Source organism: Meles meles, chromosome 11 (genome assembly GCF_922984935.1).
Source record: "Meles meles chromosome 11, mMelMel3.1 paternal haplotype, whole genome shotgun sequence".
Taxonomy (NCBI): Eukaryota; Metazoa; Chordata; class Mammalia; order Carnivora; family Mustelidae; genus Meles; species Meles meles.
In genome coordinates, this window is record NC_060076.1 from 49,987,557 (window position 1) to 49,993,727 (window position 6,171).

At 38.2% G+C, this 6,171-nt stretch overlaps 1 non-coding gene across 1 annotated transcript; it reads left to right on the forward strand.

Annotated features, from left to right (window-relative positions):
* The first annotated feature begins 5,671 nt into the window (after positions 1–5,671).
* Positions 5,672–5,810, forward strand: LOC123953632. The gene has a single exon (XR_006820900.1). It is a non-coding gene; the product is annotated as a U4 spliceosomal RNA (small nuclear RNA).
* The last annotated feature ends 361 nt before the right edge of the window (positions 5,811–6,171 follow it).

Sequence of the window (6,171 nt, forward strand, 5' to 3'; positions counted from 1 at the left end):
TTCTCTACATAATATCATGTGCAACGGTTTTCAAATAGTGAAGGTTTTACATCTTCCTTACTGATTTGGTTGCTTTTATTTCTTTTTGTCATCTGACTGCTGTGGCTAGAACTCCCAGTCTTATGTTGAATAAAAGTGGTGAAAGTGGATATCCTTGTCTTGTTCCTGACCTTAGGGGAAAATCTCTCAATGAGGTTTTCTTCATTGAGTACATGTTCGATGTGGGTTTTTCATATAGGGACTTTATTAAGTTGAGGTTTATTACCTCTAGACCTACCTTTAGTTGAGGGTTTTTATCAGGAATGAATGTTGTACTTTGTCAAATGCTTTTTCTGCATGTATTAAAATGATCATATGGCTTTTATTCTTTCTCTTATTGGTGTGATGTGGCACATTGATTGATTCGCAAATGTTGAGTCACCTTTGCATCCCGGAAATAAATCCCACTTGATCACGGTAAATGATTTTTTTAGGGTATTGTTGGATTCAGGTTGCTAGTATTTTGCTGAGGATTTTTGAATCTATGTTCATCAGGGATACTGGCCTGTAGTTCTCTTTTTTAGTGGTGTCTTTATCTGGTTTTGGCATCTGGCCAGGGTAATATTGACCTCTTAGAATGAATCTGGAAGTTTTCCTTTCTCTCCTATCTTTGAGGGTAGTTTGAGAAGAATAGGTACAAACTCTTCTTTAAATGTTTGGTAGGATTCTCCTGTGAAGCCATCTGGTCCTGGACTTCTGTTTGTTGGGACTTTTGGATTACTGATTCAAGTTCATTGCTGGTAATCAGTCTATTTAAAGATTCTACAGATCTATGCCTTTTTAAATTAAAATTGATGTTATCTTTTTTTTTAAGATTTTATTTATTTGACAGAGAGAGATCACAAGTAGATAGAGAGGCAGGCAGAGAGAGAGAGAGAGAGAGGGAAGCAGGCTCCCTGCTGAGCAGAGAGCCCGATGTGGGACTCGATCCCAGGACCCCGAGATCATGACCTGAGCCAAAGGCAGCGGCTTAACACACTGAGCCACCCAGGCACCCCAAATTGATGTTATCTTTTAATTAGAAGTGTTTGTTTCCTTAAATATAATAGTAGTACATGAATACACATGTTTTATAAAAATTGCAAATGAAAGCCCTTCTTTTTCTCCCCTGATACCAAATATCCCCCTCCTTCCTCCCTCCACAGAGTCTCTCTCCTCCTCAGTGAGAACTGCTACTCACACTTGGGAGTGAATCCTCCCATGCCTTTTTCTGAACATTTGCCTGTGTGTGCATGTAGCTGAAGGTTTATATTACATTTACTTTCAACAAATCAGTCACTGAATTTAAATATATCCTGTATGATTTAGAAATATTTAGTACTTAGAGAAAATATTTAGACAGCTTTAGTGGAAGAGTTAAATAAATCATACATAGTTCATAGTTTATTTATCTTGAATTATGCACAGGATTAGTTTAAGTCTAGAAAATCAGTCACCTCAGATCCTTTTTGGTAGTGGATGGATATGGGTGAATGTAGCATAAATTATAAGCAAAACATATTCAGGAAATCACTTAGGAATCAATGTAGAGTACAGTTCATTTAACCTCATGAACTATATCATGAGTGTCTCTATTATACATCTACATTTATGTCCTGAATCTTGTCTTTCTAATCTAAGCCCTAGAATTAGAGATTATATATATCAATAAAGTATCTACTACATTTTTATGTTTTCCCTAATAACAATATGCTAGTGAATGGATTCTGAGTTCTTTAATAATACAATAGAATCAAGCTAAAAATAACATTTTGGTCCCATAGAAATACACTATTTCTAAGAAAGGGCATGGATTATATATATAAGATAAACAAGGATCTACTTGATATCATTTTTTACACTCCTCTCATAGTTTCAAAAGCATTGGCTTAGATCTAAATTAGCAAAATTGTCATGTACACTGTAAATTTGCTTATTATACTTGGATACATTTTCAGGCAGTGATAGAAATGTCTAAACAGCTAAAAGTAAACTAGCATGGTCCACGTACTGGTCCCTTCCTTCACAGAAGATTCTTTTAAAAATATAATCTCATCTAATGGGGTTGTGAAATAGAATCTTTCAGAATGTGATAAAATACAGTCTTATCTGGTGAAACATATCCTACTGCCGTGGAAATGGTGACCAGGGTCCAAAACTGAGAACAGGAGGAATCAGGGCACCCACATTCAAAAAAAATGGGGCTAGGTTCCCATCCAGGACTCCTAAGAGATTAGCTGTACTGCCACCAGCCACCATCCAATTTTGATCCCCATCCAAGTCTAGATGAGAAGACTGGAGTGGGTGGAAAACAAAAGAATCACTGGAATTCGAAGTCTTAGGCACTTTATACTGTGTAACTTAACCAAGCTAGAAATGTGTTTTCTTGAATTCCCTTTTCAGTATGGTCTGGGCTGGAATTGGCCATAAAAGGAACTCCCAGGGGAACCACAAGGCAGAAGGGAGGCTGCAGTCATCTCTTAGAAGCTTAGACACTGAGCTTATGCTCAAGCATATTGTCAGGAACCCACTAGCTTATTTTACAAGCCCTTTTCAGCCCACAGCTCTCCTGGTTCTCATCAGATTTCCTCCTTCAGCTCAACTCCTGGGCCAGACCTGTGTTTAGCTCCATAGCAAGTGGCACCAGCTTCTATAAGACTCCCCATCTTTGAAGTGAGAGACAGTGAGACGTTGACAGATTCCAGCTTATCCTCACTCGCTCTCTCCCACTTTATATCCATCTTTCCTTTCTGACTGCCTGAGTTGCTGATGTCAGGCCCAGCACCAGACGCCAAAACCACAGCTGAATATATACGGCATAAACATAAAGAAGGGGCACTTAAGAGAACGGCTCAGAAATTAAGGGTTCCCAATGAAGGGAACACCAGCATCTCCCCACTCTAACTGTGAATTCGTTTGAGCTGGAAACCTGAAGATCTTCCTTGGCCCTGCCAGTGGGGTAGAGAGTGGAGAAGGAATGAGTGGGAGCTCAGTGTATCCACTGGAGTTTGTGACATAAGGAATGTGGAGTCTGGAGTCTGCCTCTTTCCTAGAGGTCTCTAATGATAGCAGGTTGGCCCCAAACAATGTAGTATATTCTTGAGAAGAATATGGGGAAGGAGGGGTTGACCCACCTTACCTTTGAAATGTATAATGGCAATTACCCACAGCTCCAATGCAAAATGCAAAAACCATGGGGCTACACAGGTGGCAACCAAGTGAAGTTTACCTCATCTGGAGAGAGGGTAGAGGTGAGGAACTATGTTCACAAACGTAGACACAACTACCCATCAGCAATGGGGCAGGGGGTGGGGAGTAAAGACTATTACCTCTTAAAACCACGTATAAACTCTCCATACACAAAAGTCACCAGTGGCAGACAAAACTAGGCCAAGCCAGAGTGAGACCAAAGCTGTCTTCCATTATAGGTAGGCAGTCCGGGATTTCTGCCCTCTCTCAAGTTCCCCTTCCCAGAAAACCCAGAGACCCAGAAAGGGATGGGGCTGGGGCTGGGGCAAAGGAAGTGTCCAAAGTCTGAAAAGGAAAGGGAAGAGGAATTAAAGGGAAGCCCATTTGCCCTCGTGTCTGCAAATGTCTTGAAATACAGATCCAGCCTGTGCTACAGAGAAAAGGAGAGGAAATTTCTATTGGTTTTGGGATTTGACTTCCAAATTGGGCTGAAATAATTCTTTTTAAAACAATTTTTACAAAAAGTCATGGATGATGCCTGAAGGGACCTTAGACATAACAGTGGAGAACACTGGTTAGTGAAAAATAAAACTGTTTCATTGAGAATCCCCAATGCATTCAGACTTTTCAATGAAAACACATGAATCTGTTTATATATACATATACTAGTTTATGTATGTATATATACACACATATTCAAAACATATATACCCCTCATTTATAGGAAGATAACTGAGTTGGAAAGCTTGAGAACCTAGACTAGGTTTTGCAAATATGTGACTGACACGCCAGCCACCTCATCCCATCCCATCCCTTGCCCAAGGCAGACATTACTAATTGATCACTGCCTTCATTCACGCTGAGCTAGGACTCGGGTAGAGAATCCTTTTCAATCCAGTGTTCCAGACAGCCACTTCCAAGAGACTAGAGTTGGCATACAAGATGAAACCTGTTTACCATCCCTGTTCAAAATTCCAGACCACAGATCAGGAGCAGGGAGTCTAGTTTTAAGCAGTTATAGAAACTATGCCTTTTATCTGCTCAGATCCTATTTAATCTTATGCAGGGCTTAATTTTAGTAAGTTCTATCAGCTGTCATCTGATTTATCAGTCCACAGCGTTAAAGAGTGAGTTAATTAAGAGTTGAGATTTTCCTAGAGTAAATGGCACTAATGGTAGGAAGCCAGGACACTGACAAAAAGAAGGAGGCATAAAATATATATATATATATATATATATATATATATATATATATATATATTCTCTTTGATCCTCAAAACAATACTCTAAGTAAAATATTGCAATTTATTCCCATTTTATAGATGAGAAGATCTCAGGCTCACAAAACTTAAGTGACTAACACAAGAACACACAGTTGGGAGTCAATGCCAGTCTTTAAAACTCCAAAGCACATACGATTTTCTTAACACAGCATAAGATACACCCTACCTCCAGATTACAAGCTTTAGGTTTCAAGGGCATAGTAACCTAATGTCATGTGATATAGAAGCAGAAAGTCCCCTAAAATTCAATGACACCCAAAGCTATGAATTTTAGAATAGAATAATATGTAATGTTTGTGATGATTACCCTAAGTCATTAAGTAGATATTAAATTAATATGCTCTATAAATAAGAAAGGTAAGTAAATGTAGAATATAGTTTTTTAATTTAAATGCCTTAAAATGAATTTATGTATATATATTATATTACACTGTACATGGTATATCATATAGCCCATTATTAAGCCAAATAAATTGGGTAACTATGTTTATGTGTGTGTAAGCACATGGCTATGATATGACGGAATGTATGTCCAAATTTCCCAAGAGAAGCTATTGAAATGCTAGTTACCAGCTGACTCTATGCCCCATCCCCAACTTTCAGGTCATTTTCAAATGATTAAAAAACCCAAAATTTTTCAGGGTTTTTTTGGTTGTTTGTTTTGTTTTATTTTAGAAACAGGGAATTAGATCCTGGAATTCCTGATCATTTTGACTGTTCATGTTTTTCCCATCTCTACTCGCATTTTTAGTACCTGGTTGAACCACTGGCACTTGGTTTCATAGACTCACATTCTACAAACAATGTAAAATTATCTTCCTCCACTCCTAGCCCAAAGAACTTTTTTCAGGAGAATCCTCTTTCGATATACCACCCCCCTCCCAAAGTCTTCCCTTCCCAATCCTTTAGGACCTTTCCCTTTGGTAAGGCAACATACTGGACTAGTCACTAAAAGAGGTTTTAGAATCCCAGTGACCTGAGTTCAGGTCTTTGCTCAAAACTTAGTAACTCTGTTACTTACCTTACTGCTTATCTTTTTCATCTGTAAAATGGGTACAATGTCAGCATCTATACCCTGGGCTACTATGAAGACTAAATTCGCTAAAATATGCAAAGCCTTTAACATAGTACCAAGCATAGAGCAAGCCGTCAAAAGATGCTTCTTTAAATATTATTTCCTAAGCTTTGCACAGTGGCAGTATAATAGCCAATGAGGTTTATCCAAGGTGTGATTATTGCTAATTAATATTATTTCCTAAAGCCTTCTACTTCGAGGATTGCTGGGTGATTGAACATCTTTCTCCCAGTTCTCACAAGGGAATAATCTGGTAGACCCAAAAATTTGTGCAAAAGAGAAGAGGGCCTTATGATTTGCTTAGCTTTTTGATCAATTGTGGATGAAGGGAATGGTAACCATTTATCTCTGAGGTATTATCAGATGCATTCAGATTAAAATTAAAGAGACTTCTCCAGGCACTCTCCTCTCTATGAATTTCATTGTGATATTTTAATGCTCAACTGTGGATATAGCACAACTATTTCCATGACAACCAGTAACAAGAGGTATAGTTTGGGAAATTATTTCATTATGATAACTAAGAGACAGGAGCACTAGAGAGAAAATCTCTTATTTAATATCAGATCCTTCCAGAAAAGAAAAAAAAAATGTGTTTTTCTTTTA